Source organism: Sus scrofa, chromosome 2 (genome assembly GCF_000003025.6).
Source record: "Sus scrofa isolate TJ Tabasco breed Duroc chromosome 2, Sscrofa11.1, whole genome shotgun sequence".
NCBI classification, from domain to species: Eukaryota; Metazoa; Chordata; class Mammalia; order Artiodactyla; family Suidae; genus Sus; species Sus scrofa.
In genome coordinates, this window is record NC_010444.4 from 69,661,172 (window position 1) to 69,676,371 (window position 15,200).

General features: G+C 46.0%; 1 long non-coding RNA gene across 1 annotated transcript in view; it reads right to left on the reverse strand.

The window, feature by feature from the left end:
* LOC110259342 overlaps positions 215–15,200 on the reverse strand; it is a 64,423-nt gene continuing 49,437 nt past the window's right edge. The window contains exon 2 of the long non-coding RNA XR_002341646.1: positions 215–1,120. This is a non-coding gene — a long non-coding RNA (uncharacterized LOC110259342). The remainder of the gene's footprint in view (positions 1,121–15,200) is intronic.

Below are 15,200 nucleotides of genomic sequence, written 5' to 3' on the forward strand. Positions count from 1 at the left end.
ACTGTCACATTTCCCTGACAGTTTCAAAATGTTTTTTTCCTCCCTTGGCCTTGCCCGTAGCATGTGGAAGTTCCTGGGACAGGGATCAAACACACACCACAGCAGTGACAATGCCAGAGCCTTCACCCTCTAGGCCACCAGGGAACTCCTCAAAATGTCTTTTTATACTTTGGTTTGTTTGAATCCAGATCCAAACAAGGTCCACACAGTTGTATTTTGTGGTTGAGTCTTTTAAGTCTCTTTTAATCTAGAGAAGTCCGCCCCGTCCCCCCACCAGACACACTTACCTTTGACCTGCTGCAGAAACACAGAAATGGGCTCAAGCGCCTTGAGATGCAGCCCACCTACTGGATGGGCTGGTTTGTTGTGGCATTCAGTGTGTTCCCTCATCTCCCCCACCCCCTGGAGTTCCTGTAAATTAGCTCTCAACTCAGAATAGCCTCCACGTGGGGTCCACCTGGGAAACATGAACCATCTAGGCCAGTTAAGTCAACATCCTGGCCTGGGTCCCAGGTGACCCCAGGTTTTCAGTCTCTCCAGGTGATGCTGATCATCAGCCAGGTCTGAGAACCACAACTCAAGAGGATTTATTAGAATCACATTCAACTCTTCCAGCAAGTTCTAGCTCAGGGGGTGCTCTGGCTGACGACACAGACATAAGGAGGCATGGTAGGTCTGCATGTCCCACTGCCAAAGTGGTCCCTCCCGTGAGGTTCCCTATCAGCCTTCCAGCTGATGGCTTTATCATTTTTCATCAAGATCTGAATCAATCACATCATCAGGGGTTGAAAAACAGATGTGGTACTTTGGTCTTGGAATCTTACTCAGAGCTGAGGAGGCACAGGCATCCTGCAGAGGCTGTCTCGAGTTCATAGAACCTACCAGTTGGCGTTTCTGGAGAACTCGCTGCCAAGCTATAGCAGAAGTCCTGGATTTGCCCTTTTGAGATTTCCAGCAGGGCGGCTACAAGGGTGCTGTGTCCCTTGCTCCATCTCGGGCAGAATCCAGTGGCTGATACCAACTGCTATTCATTAGCACAAATGACGGCTCCCAGATATCCGAGGTTCCAGATCCTCAGACTGATCCAACCTTGCCTGGTGTGGTTCCGTAGTATTTACTGCTGAAAAAAAAAAAAAAAAAAAAAACTGCGTGTAAGTGAATCCACACAGTTCAGAGCTATGTTGTTCAAGGGTCAATGGTATTTACATGTGGACTCAATTCTGACCAAGTGCATCAGGAGAGCCCTACAAGGAAGGTGCACCAGGCAGCCCCACATGAGGTATTTCTTTCTTTTTAGGTCGCATGTCCCTGAAAAGTTAAAGGTAAACCAAATTTTGGTAAGTCACATGTATCAGTGGTCAGGAGGGAGCTAACAGTTCTCTGAGAAGTAGATAGAAGGCAATTTCCTTTTCTTTTTTTTTGTTTTTGCTTTTTAGGGCCGCACCTGCAGCATATGAGGGTTCCCAGGCTAGGGGTCTAATCAGAGCTATAGCTGCCAGCCTACACCACAGCCACAACCACGCCAGGTCCTTAACCCACTGAGCAAGGCCAGGGATTGAACCCACAACCTCATGATTCCTAGTCGGATTTGTTTCAGCTGCACCACAACGGGAACTCCGGAAGGCAATTTCTATTTGCGAACCTTTTCAAAAGCCATAAATTCCTTTTTTGTTGGCCACACCTGAGGCACCATGAAATTCCCTGGGCCAAGGATTGAACCCTCACCACAACAATGACCAGAGCCACAGCAGTGACAATGACGGATCCTTTTTTTTTTTTTGCCTTTTCTAGGGCCATTTCCCTCGGCATATGGAGGTTCCCAGGCTAGGGGTCTAATCAGAGCTGTAGCCACTGGTCTACGCCACAGCCACAGCAACTCGAGATCCAAGCCACGTCTTCGACCTACACCACTGCTCACGGCAATGCTGGATCCTTAACCTACTGAGCGAGGCCAGGGACCGAACCCGCAACCTCATGGTTCCTCGTTGGATTCGTTAACCACTGAGTCATGATGGGAACTCCTGACAATGACAGATCCTTAAACCACTGGGCCACCAGGGAACTCTGTAAGTTCTTTTTCTGGGATTTTGCCAGTCATTTATTACACTTGCTAAATTCTTTCAGATTTGCCCATTTCTGTTTGACAGCTTCTTAATGTTGGGCAGACATGTCATGGCTTGTAAGAGCTGGTAATGAGAAGTTGGAACACTTTTTGCTGCTGCATATGACCTTAATTTTGGACTACACATGTTTGGCAAAGCTGTTATTTTTTCCCCATTCAAACTTTTTTTTAACCTTAAATATTCTATTTTAATTTTTTTGAAAAAGAATATTTGTTAGGAACCAGTCCCTTTAATTGAAATTTTTTCCCATCCAAGTAATCGGTGTTCTATTGGTTTTGGAGATAAATCAATAAAGTCAGAAAGTCTAGTATTCAAAAAAACAATAAAATCCTCAGACAGAGAAACACAAATATCATGTGATATCACTTATCTGTAGAATCTAATAAAATGATACAAATGAACTTAGTTAAGAAACAGAAACAGACTCACAGACATGGAAAACAAATTTATGGTTACCAAAAGGGAAAGGGGGGAGGGATAAATTAGGAATTTGGGATTAACAGATACACAATACTGTATATAAAATAAACAATAAGGACCAACTGTATAGCATGTGGAACTATATTCAGTATCTTAGAAAAACCTATAAAGGAAAAGAACCCGAAAAAGAACAGCCGTACAAATAAACTTAAAACTGAATCACTTTGCTGTATGTCTGAAACATTGCAAATCAATTATACTTAAAAAAAAAGCAAAATAGGAGTTCCCGTCGTGGCGCAGTGGTTAACGAATCCGACTAGGAACCATGAGGTTGTGGGTTCGGTCCCTGCCCTTGCTCAGTGGGTTAAGGATCCGGCGTTGCCGTGAGCTGTGGTGTAGGTTGCAGACTCGGCTTGGATCCCGCGTTGCTGTGGCTCTGGCGTAGGCTGGCGGCTACAGCTCCGATTGGACCCCTAGCCTGGGAACCTCCATATGCTGAGGGAGAGGCCCAAGAAATAGCAAAAAGACAAAAATAAATAAATAAATAAATAAATAAATAAATAAAACATCACTTGTGGGAAAAAAAAAGGCAAAATAAATAAATAAAATCTGAAATTCTTCAAAAACCAATTCTCTGTGATGACATAAAGATGAGTCAGGGCAGGCTAAACACCAGATCCAGAACAGACAGCCACTGCCTCTGGCTTCTGCTGGGTCCAGGTCAGGAAACTGGGAAGGGGCAGGCTGGAGACTTGAGTTGTACTGGAAAAGCTGGGGGGTGGGGATGTGGATATCTCTTGTATTAAGTCTTCCTCGTTTTGCATCTCTTAAATTTTGCGTGTTGAAATCTGGAACATCAGAAGACTGGAAGTGAGTCAAGGGAACAGCAGCTGAGTAGCTGGTGTGCCTTCCATTTTCCACCGCATGAGGTCATGGGCCCACTTAGCAGTGTCCAGGCTCAAGGTCGCTGGGGAACCACAGTTTGGAGTTGAAGAGTTTGAAGTACCTCTGTCCCCTCTGTAGAAACATCCAGGAGAAATCGGCCCAGGCACCAAAGCTCTATTCTCTTTTTTTCTTTTTAGGGCCAAACCCAGAGCACATGAAGGCTCCCAGGCTAGGGGATGAATCAAAGCTGCAGCTGCCAGCCTACGCCACAGCCATGCAGGATCAGAGCTGTGTCTACACCACAGGTCATAGCAACGCCAGATCCTTAACCCACTGAGCGAGGCCAGGGATTGAACCCGCAACCTCATGGTTACCAGTCAGGTTGGTTAACCAATGAGCCACGACAGGAACTCCAAAGCTCTATTTTTTGAAGAAGAGTTTTCAGAGACTTACTGACTGCGCAGAAGCACTAACATAACCACAGTTTGAGAGCAAACAGCCCACAGACTGCAGTCTTTCATGGGTGCCTAGCAAATTATGGTGTGAAATCTGGGTTTTTGGAAGTCAATTTTGAGGACTGTATTTCTTGGAATAGTCCCATCAAGTGAATATCTGCAGCTGCGGCAATGTCTAGACACTGAAATCAGTATAAATGTCCATAAGGAAACAACAGCTAACCCCAGGTCCATTCTTCTTAGGGAAAACCACAGTCATCAACAAGAGAGCAAGATTTATATGCAATGACACAGAAGGATAGGCAGGCCATATAATGAACAAAACCGAGTTTCAGAAAATGTTAAAGAGTTCCCTGATGGCTCAGCAGGTTAAGGATCCAGTGTTGTCACTGCTATGGCTCTGGTTACAGTTGTGGCACAGGTTAGGTCCCTGGCCCAGGAACTTCTGCATGCAGTGTGTGCAGCCAAAGAAAAGAAAAGGTTAGGAGTTCCTGTCATGGCTCAGAGGTTAACAAACATGACTAGCATCCACAAAGACGAGGGTTCAATCCCTGGCCTTGATCAGTGAGTTAAGGGTCCAGCGTTGCCCTGAGGCTCAGATGCAGCTCACATCTGTTGTTGCCGTGGCTGTGGAGTAGGCCGGTGGCCTACAGCTGTGACTGGACTCCTAGCCTGGGAACCTCCATATGCCGCGGGTGTGGCCCTAAAAATACAAAAAAGACAAAAAATTAGGAAAGAAAAGGTTAAATTCCCCAGGAGTTCCTGCTGTGGTGCAATGGTTTAAGGATCCAGCATTGCTGTAGCTGTGGCATAGGTCACAGCTGCAACTTGGATTCGATCCCTGGCCTGGGACCTTTGGGTGCAGCCAAAAAAAAAAAAAGAGAAAAACCTATATACATATAATTAAAATTAAATAAATATTTAAAGAGCTGGCAGTAGATAAGAGAATGCTTTGGTAACAAGCAATGGGCAGGGGATAGAGCGGTACTGTGGACAAGATGGAAGGTGGAAGGGGAGAAGCTTCTAGAGCTGAGGCACAAGGCTACTGCTCCAGCCAAGAGAGTGACAAGGACCAGATTTCCTTTCCCACCTGACCCCCCCCCTCCAGTTGGGCTAGATGTGTGAAAAAATGTTTTCAAGACAATGGACATCAGTCAGTGAGGGATCCTACAAGCAAGGGCAGCCCTGTGACTGACTGCTTGAGAAAGTGCGCTGCTTGAGAAAGCTCCACGCCGTGATGTAGGCGAGCTGGACCGTGAGAGCAAGGTGAGCTGGGGAGCTGGAGCTAAGAGTCCAAGCAGACCATGGCAGGCCAAAACCACCTTGGCAGAGGAATGGATGCATGGGTTGGAGGGCATCCTTGCAGCTGGGATACCACGTGCCAGTGAAACAAAACCAACCCCTAGTTCAAGCTGTGTCATGTGATGTTCAGAACCCAGCAGGATGAAAGAAGCCAGAAGAAAATGGCAGTGGATGGTTCCCGGCTATTTTAAGAGTCTAGAAAATGCTGACAGAAAGTATATGAGTAGCTGTCTGGAGGAGGAGGGGAGTGTGGTTCACGATGCTTCACAGGTATATACACATGTCAAAATAAATCAAATCGTGCACCTTAAATATATGCAGTTTATTGTATGTTGGTTGCACCTCGGTAAATCTTTTATTATTATTATTATTATTATTTCTTTTTATGGCTGCGTTCACAGCATATGGAAGGTCCCAGGCTAGGGACTGAATCTGAGCCACAGCTGCAACATACACTGCAGCTGAGGCAACAGCAGATCCTTTAATCCACTGTGCCAGGCAGGGGATCGAACCCACACCTCCACTGAGACCTGAGCTGCTGCAGTCAGGTTCTGAACCCACTGAGTTACAGCAAGAACTCCAATAAACTACTTTTAATAAAATTAATAGGCTTCAGTTTGAGGTTTACAGAAAAATTTAGCATATAGTAGTGAATGTCCCCATAGACCCTCGCTCCCTCACCCACTAGTTTCCTCTATTATTAACATTTTGCTTTAGTCGGGAACATTTGTTACAACTGATGAACCAATACTGATACACTATCACTAACTAAAGTCCACTGTCTACATTAAGGTGACCTCTTGGTGTTGTACATTCTATGAATTTTGCCAAAGGCATGACATCAAGTAGCCATTATTGTATCATACAGAATAGTTTCACTGGCCGGAAAATCCTCTGTGCTCTGCTTGTACATTCCCCACCCCCAACTTCTGGCATCCAGGGATCTTTCTACTTTTTCTAGAGTTGTGCTTTTCCAGAATGTCAGAGTTGGAATCATACAGTATGTAGCCTTTACAGATTGGCTCCTTTCACTCAGCAATGTAACATTTAAGTTCCTCCAAGTCTTTTTGTGGCTTCATATCTCATTTATTTTTATCACTGAATAAATGCCATTGTCTGGATGGTATCAAAGTTTGTGTATCAGTTCACTTATTGAAAGACAGCTTTTGAGCTGCCATAACAGGTTATGGCAGACGCTGCAGAGCAGTACAGCCGGATGAGTTATGGCGTGTAGTGACCACCAGAGGGCGGCAGATCCCCTTCTCGTACACAAGGACTGCACCAGCCATTTCCCTGTTTATCCAGATTCTGTATTCCCTGCACTTGGGTTGACCCAGACTTTGCCTTGAACTTGGGTTGATCTGGAAACCACCTGTGAGAAATACTAAGTTGGACTTGTTTCCTTCGGATTAAAAACTAGGGTTTAAGGACTTGATGCTTTCTCTGGAATTGAGGGAGGGGGTTCTTAGTTCAGCATTTATCAGGCTTGGCCGGAATACTGCCCTGGAAGAAGTTAGCTTAAGAGTCAGCTGGATCTGCCATCTGTAGAGATGAGCTTAGTGGTGGTGGGGAACAGGGACGAAAAGCGTCACAATTTCCCATGACTGCAATGCCAGCGACCCTTTGCTCAAGGACACTTGCGTCTGTTTGGATGAGAAATCCGGGGCACAGCAGAAGGGGCAATGGCTTGGGAATCTTTGGTCTGAGGGACCCCCTCCTAGAGAGGAGGCCTTACTCTATTTAGGATCATGTTGAGCTGCTGTCGCCAGTTGTGCATTGAGCTGCCTTCCCAGGGAGGTGCAGGTCTCCTCTCCTGGGTTCAGGATAGGTGATCTGATGCCCACCTGGTCTTCACCCTGTTGTCAATTGCATCTCTTTAGAGCAGACAGGGCCTGTTCTTGAAACACTGATTATTTATTTATTATCTTTTTTTTTTTTTTTTTTTTTGTCTTTTTAGGGCACATGGAGGTTCCCAGGCTAGGGATCTAATTGGAGCTGTTGCCACCGGCCTATGCCAGAGCCACAGCAACTCGGGATCCGAGCCTCGTCTGCAGCCTACACCACAGCTCACTGCAACGCTGGATCTTTAACCCACTGAGCAAGGCCAGGGATGGAACCTACAATCTCATGGTTCCTCGTTGGATTCATTTCTACTGCACCACGACAGGAACTCCATGATTTCTCTTTTTTTGGCCATACCCTCAGCATATGGAAGTTCCTGAGCTGGGGAGCAAATCCAAGCCATAGCAATGACAACTCCAGATCCCTAACCCAGTGTGCCACCAGGGAACTCTTTGATCAATTAAGAATGTAGGAGTTCCCGTCATGGCGCAGTGGTTAAGGAATCCGACTAGGAACCATGAGGTTGCGGGTTCGGTCCCTGCCCTTGCTCAGTGGGTTAAGGATCCGGCGTTGCCGTGAGCTGTGGTGTAGGCTGCAGACGCGGCTCGGATCCCCCGTTGCTGTGGCTCTGGTGTAGGCCTGCGGCTACAGCTCCAATTTGACCCATAGCCTGGGAACCTCCTTATGCTGCGGGAGCGGCCCAAAGAAATAGCAAAAAGACAAAAAAAAAAAAATAATAATGTATTTATTAAGGTCTCAGAATAAGGAATCTTATGCCTTTGAGTAGGGTTTTGGTTTTGGTGGTTTTTTTTTTTTTTTTTTTTTTTTTGCTGTCCCATGGCATGTGGTAGTTCCTGGGCCAGGGACCTAACCTGCATCATAGCAGTGATCTGAGCCACTGCAGTTACAACTGCTGGATTTTCAACCCACTATGTCACAAGGGAATCCCAAATAGGTTTCTTTTTATTGTTGTTGTTATTTTCTTTTTAGGGCTTTTTTGTTGTTTTTGTCTTTTTAGGGCCGCACTAGTGGCATATGGAAGTTCCCAGGCTAGGGGTCGAATTGGAGCTGATGGCCTAACACCACAGCCACAGCAACGCCAGATCCTTAACCCACTGAGAAAGGCCAGGGATTAAACCCGCATCCTCATGGATACTAGCTGGATTCTTAACCTGTTGAGCCACAACGGGAACTCCACAGTTGTTTGTTTGATTTTGGTTTTTAGGGTGGTACCTGCGGCGTATGGAAGTTCCAGGCTAGGGGTCGAATCAGAGCTACAGCTGCTGGCCTACACCACGGCTACAGCAATGCCAGATTTGAGGTGAGTCTTTGACCTACACCACAGCTCACAGAAATGCTAGATCCTTAACCCACTGAGTGAGGCCAGGGATTGAACACACAACCTCATGGTTCCTAGTCAAATTCATTTCCGCTGCGCCATGATGAAAACTCCCAGAGATATTTATTTATTTATTTATTTATTTATTTATTTATTGTCTTTTTAGGACTGCACCCGTGGCATATGGAGGTTCCCAGGCTAGGGCTCAAGTGGGACCTGCAGCTCCTGGCCTACATCATAGCCGCAGCAACATGGGATCTGAGCCATGTCTGTGACCTACATCACAGCTCATGGCAATGTTGGATCCTTAACCACTGAGAAGCCAGGGATTGAACCCACATCTTCATGGATACTAGTCGGGTTCATAACCTGTTGAGCCATAACAGGAATTCCCATTCCTTATTTCCTAGTCTTGCATCCTCATCCCTTTTAAGGAAAATGATATCAGCTCAATATGGTGAATCCAGAGCAACTTGAGCAAAGATAAACTGACCCAAAAGAGCACTTGAACAAAATCCAGTTCCTGCCCACCCCCATGGTTCTTGTGGTCCTCTAGACCCTCACATGTCAGCCTTGAAAAGCACAAAAATTAAAAAAAAAAGATAAACCATTCTGGAGTTCTCACTGTGGCACAGTGGGTTAAGAACCTGACTGCAGTGGCTTGGGTTACTTTGGAGGCACAAGTTTGATCCAAGGCTTGGCCTAGTGGGTTAAAGGACCTGGTAGTGTAGGTGGCTTGGAGTCAACCCCTTGCCTTGGAACGTCTACATGCCATGGCTGCGGCCACAACCCCCCCCACCATTCTACCTGTTCTTCCCTCTGCCCAATCTCCTGGCAATACTGATCTTTTATTGTTTCTATAGTTTTGTCTTGTGGTTGGAGTCATATGGTATACATAGTGTTTTCAGACTGGCTTCTTTCACTAAGCAATATGGATTTAAGGTACCTCCATGTTTTTTCATGGTTTGATAGCTCTCTTTTCTTCTTTTTATTTCTCATGTTCTTTTGTTAATTGTGGAGAAATACATGTAACACTTACAATTGTAATCATTTTGAAGTGTCCAGTTCAGCGGCACTCACACTATAAATACATTCACATTGTTGTGCAGCCATCACTAACCATCTCCATCTCCACCCCCCCTTTTTTTTTTCAGCACCACACCCAAGGCACGTGGAAGTTCCCAGGCTAGAGGATGAATCTGAGCTATAAGCTGCCAGCCTACACCACAGCCACAGCCACGCTGGATCAGAGCCACATCCTCAACCTACACCACAGCTCAAGGCAACACCAAATCCTTAACTCACTAAGTGAGGCCAGGGATTGAACCCACATCCTCAGGGATACTAGTCAGATTCGTTTCTGCTGAGCCACAATGGGAACTCCCGCTTTCTGTCTCCATGGATCTGACTCCTCTAGGGACCTCCTGTAAGTGGAATCATGTAGTATTATCCTTTTATGTCTGGCTGATTTCACTGAACATCATGTCCTCAAGGTTCATCCATGTTGTAACAGGTGTCAGAAATCCCTTCGTTCTTAAGGCTTCCTGATAAGGAGGGACTTCTGTCACATTGCTATTTGTTTTCTATGTGCTTTATAGTTTTTGGTCCATTTTCTGCATTACAGTTTTCTTTTGTGTTTAGGTTTTTTTTTTTTTAGTGAAAAGTTTAAATGCCTCTCCCATTTCTTTTTGTGTATGTTCTATAGATATTTTCTATGTGTTTACCATGGGGATTACCCTCAACCAACTAAAGTTATAACTCTCTAACTTGAATTTATACCAACTTAATGTAATAACATACAAAACTGCTCCTTTAGAGCTCCATCCCATTTTTTCCTCAGCTGTCAGTGTCACAAAATCATATCCCCATATACTGTGTGTCGAAAAATACCAGTAAACATTTTTTTTTTCTTTTTTGGCCATCTTGAGGCATATGGAGTTCCTGGGCCAGGGATCAGATTTGAGACTCAGCTGCAACTTAAGCCAAAGCTGCTGCAATACCAGATCCTTAACCCACTGTGCCGGGTCAGGAACTGAACCTGCATCCCAGTGCTCCCAAGACACTGCCAATCCCATTGTGCCATAGCAGGAACTCTATGAGGATGCAGGTTTGCTCGCTGGCCCTACTCAGTGGGTTAAGGATTCGGCGTTGCTGCAAGCTGCAGTGCAGCGTAGGTTACATACTTGACTCCAATCTGGGATTGCTATGGCTGTGGCATAGGTCAGCAGCTGCAGCTCTGAAAGACCCCTAGCCCAGGAACTTCCATATGCCCCAGGTCCAGCACTAAAAAGACAATAAACAGATTGGTCTCAATTTATGTATAAACTAGCTTTTAGACTGATTTATTTTTTCAAGTGTATCAATAGCTTAAAATATGTAGAAAACAAATAGTGGAGTTTCAAACCATTGTTACAATAACACTAGCTTTTATAATTGCCCATGTATTTATCTTTACTGGGATCTTTATGTCTCCATATGGCTTTGAGTTACTATCTTGTGTCCTTTCATTCCCCTGCAGAACTCTCTAGAACATTTCTTGCCACCTAGGTCTAGCGGTAATGAACTTCTCCAACTTTTGTTAGTTTGGGAATATCTTAATTTCTCTTCCCCCCCCCCTTTTTTTGTCTTTTCAGGGCCACACCCATGGCATATGGAAGTTCCCAGGTTAGGGGTCGAATCAGGGCTGTAGATGCTGGGCTATGCCACAGCCACAGAAACACCAGATTTGAGCTGCATCTGTGACCTACACCACAGCTCATGGCAATGCTGGATCCTTAACCCACTGAGTGAGGACAGGGATCGAATCTGCATCTTATGGATACTTGTCAGGTTTGTTTCTGCTGAGCCACGATGGGAACTCCTCCTTTTTTTTTTGAACCTGGGTCCTCATAGATACTAGTCAGGTTCATTACAGGTGAGCTACAACAAGAACTCCTTAATTCCTCTCTTTTGAAGGACAGTTTTGCGAGATAGAGAGTTCTTGGGTGACGGTTTCCTTCATTTTATACTTTGAAGATCTCTGGCCACTGCCTTCAGCCTCCAGAGTTTCTGATGAGAAATCTGCTTATGATCCTGAAAAGCTTTTATATTTGATGAGTCATTTCATTCTTGCTGCTTTCAAGATTCTGTCTTAGACAGTTTGGTTATAATATGTCTTGGTATAGATCTCTCGGAATTCATCCTGTTGGAGTTTGTTGAGCTCTGTGGATGTTTATATTCATGTCTTTCATCAACTCTGGGAAATTTTCAGCTATGATTTCTTCAGATATACCCTCTGCCCCTTTCTCTCATTCTTTTCATAGTGGAACTTCCACAGTGAGTATGTTAATCTGCTTAACAATGTCCCACAGGTCCTTCAGGTTCTATTCATGTCATTCTTTTTTCTTTCTGTTTCTTGGACTCAATAATTACTATTATCCTTTTTTTTTTTTTTGGCTTTGCTCAGGGCATGCAGAAGTTCCTGGGCCAGGGATCAAACCTGTGCTACAGTAGTTACAATGCCAGATCCTTAGCTGGCTTAACCACCATCCTATCTCATTTATCCTGATTCTTTCTTCTATCTGCTCAAATCTGTACCAGAATTCCTTTTATGACTTTTATTTATTTTTTATTTTTTGTCTTTTTTTTTTTTTTTTGCCATTTTTTGGGCTGCTCCTGCGGCATATGGAGGTTTCCAGGCTAGGGGTCGAATCGGAGCTGTAGCCACCAGCCTACACCAGAGCCACAGGATCCGAGCAACCTCATGGTTCCTAGTCGGATTCGTTAACCACTGCGCCACCACAGGAACTCCTGTTGTCACTTTTTTAGAGGCAAGCGGCAAGACCTGAATTCAGACCCGGGGAGACTGGTTCAAGCCCGGGGTCTTAACCATTGCCCATACTTGCCCTGGAAATGGCTTCTATGAAGCACATCACCCTGGAAATTTTTGGTTAGTTACCTAAAAGGGTATGAGGGCCAGGGGGAAGAAGACCCTGTTAAATGACATGAGTCAAGGGAGACCATGTGCTTTAGCCTAAACCACATCCTCTCAAATAAAAAATACAAGAACAAAAAACACACCATCTTCTTCAGAAGGCATTTAGGGTAATTAATTTTCTCTTTCTTTCTTTTTTTCCTTTCTCTGCACCCATAGTACATGGAAGTTTCTGGGTCAGGGATTGAATCCAAGCTGCAGCTGCAACCTATGCCACAGCTGTGGCAATGCTGGAACTTTAACTCACAGCTCCAGGCTGGGGATCAAACCTGCCCCTCTGCAGAGACCCAAGCTGCTGCAGTTGGACTTTTTTTTTTTTTTGGCCATTTTTTTTTTTTCTGGCCATTTCTTGGGCCGCTCCCTTGGCATATGGAGGTTCCCAGGCTAGGGGTCGAATAGGAGCTGTAGCTGCTGGCCTACATCAGAGCCACAGCAACGCAGGATCCGAGCTGCATCTGCAACCTACACCACAGCTGATGGCAATGGTGGATCCTTAACCCACTGAGCGAGGCCAGGGATCGAACCCACAACCTCATGGTTCCTAGTTGGATTTGTTAACCACTGAGCCACAGTGGGAACTCCTGCAGTTGGATTCTTAATCCACTTTGCCACAGCAGGAATTCCAGCATCGCCTGATTAAAAAGATGTCTCTTGGAGTTCCCATCATGGCTCACTGGTAATGAACCTGACTAGTATCCATGAGGATGCTCAGTGGGTTAAGGATCCAGTGGTGCCCTGAGCTGTGTTGTAGGCTGGCAGCTACAGCTCCAATTCAACCCCTAGTCTGAGAACCTCCATATGTCATGGGTGTGGCCTTAAAAAAAAAAAAAAAAGAGTGTCTCCTGACCACCCTGCTGAGATCCCTCTCCAGCCTCTTGCTCAGTTTGTGTTTACTTCCTGGTATTTTTTTTTTTTTCTCTTTCCCTAGCCTTGCCTGTGGCATGTAGAAGTTCCAAGGCCAGGGATCAAACCCATGCCACAGCAAGCAACCTGAGCCATAGCAGTGACAACACCAAATCCCCAACCTGTGAAGCCACTATGGGACTCCCCTTCCTAGTATTTGATGATGTTTTCTCTGTCCATTTCCCCCAATGGATGAAGGTCTGAAGGAGCCAGATCTGTCTCCTTTGTTCACTACCAGCTCTCTGGTGCCCGGCACAAAGTACACACTCAGTCAACATTATAGATTGAATGTTTGTGTCCCCTTCAGTTCATATGTGCAAATCCTAACCTCCAATGTGATGGTATTAATTAGTAGGGTCTTGGGGGGTGATCAGGTCATGAGGCTGGAGCCTTCATGAATGGGATTAGTGACCGTATAAAGGGACCTCAAGGAGCTCTCTTGATCCCTTTTTGCACCATGTGAGGACACAGTGAGATGTCCTTCCGTAGAACAGGAAGTGGGCTCTCCCCAGCCATCAAATCTGCTGAAGCCTTTATCTTGAACTTCTCAACCTCCAGAACTGTGAGAAATAAATTTCTGTTTTCATAAATGATAAGTCCATGATATTCTGTTGTAGCAACCTGAGCAGACCAAGACAGTTTTTATTTGTAGTCAAATGAATGAATTTATGGTTCTGCAGAGAACACTTCATCCACAATAACAAATGGAAAATCCCACCCACTCCATGAGCAATGATTGGCACTTACTGGACCCCAGGCATTAGGTCCCAGTGGCCACAGACTATATTTCGGCTTCTTGCTGTAATATGGGTGGCGAGGGTGTGTAGCCTTTAGTGGTCGGCCTTTAGCTCAGGACCCTTAGAGGTCCTGCTGTCAGGTTCCTCTGCTCTGTGCTATCTCTCTTGGTCCTTGCCTGCACACAACGAAGATTTGGAGGTGCAGGCTGAGAAGTGCTGTAACGGCGCCGGGATAGAACGCCGGGATAGAACCAGCAAGCCTTATCTCGCAAGGATGGAGGCAGGTGGTCTGGTGGGAGGTTGTTCCAGCTGGGAGGGGCTGCAGGAGCACTGGGATAGACCCAGTGGTATTGCCGTGCAGGGATGGAGGCAGGTGATCTCTCCAGGCAGGAGCAATCAGATCAGGGTGGGAGTGGTTCTGAGTTGAAGGGAATTTCTCCTTGAACTGACAGCTCAGTGTAACAGCTGACCTGAGCTCTTTTAATGAGCCCTTCCAGTCCCTCCTGCCAGTTGCCTTGGAGGTCACAATCAAGAGTCAGGTAGCAGTGTATCTGGTAGCAAATTTTATTTATGTCCTCAGAGAGAGCAGGCCGCCCTGGGTAGGGACTGGCCCTGTCTGCAACTTATATCCCTATATCTCAGACCTGTTTGGGGACCCCTATTCTCTTGAAAAATTTCCTGTCCCAAGCTCCCTGCCCATGTGTGTGCGTAATGGCTGAGTGTTGTTTCCATCTCTGTATGGGGTGAGGGGGTGCGTTTTGATCCTCGGATTGGTTCTGGGCTAGAACGCCTTATTTGCATGGGGAGAGGGTTATAGGGAGATGCTCCTAAGAGCATCCCTCTGGTATCTGCATGTGTCTTCATTGTTTGAACACAGGCCTCCTGTTTTTGGTAATTGATAAATGGCCTGTTTTGAATCACCCGGGTCTGAGTCCCTATCCCATCTTACCTAACACTGCTCCACCAAGAGTCATTCTCGCAGCGGTCCTTGAGGCAGAATGCAGTGAAAAGCAGATCACAGCCTTCTCCCTGGGGCTGTCCAGGCTCTCTGGCCTCGGGGACAGGCTGAGGGCTGTGTCTTGCAGAGCTCCAGAGCCCCCTGCCCCCAGATGGGCCTGGGCCCCACCTCCTCTCGGTGGAAATCTCCCTGGTTGCAGGCCATAGCACTGGCTACCATTCGTGAGGCCTGAGGAGCCTGAGGGCCAACTGGGTCCTGGGTGC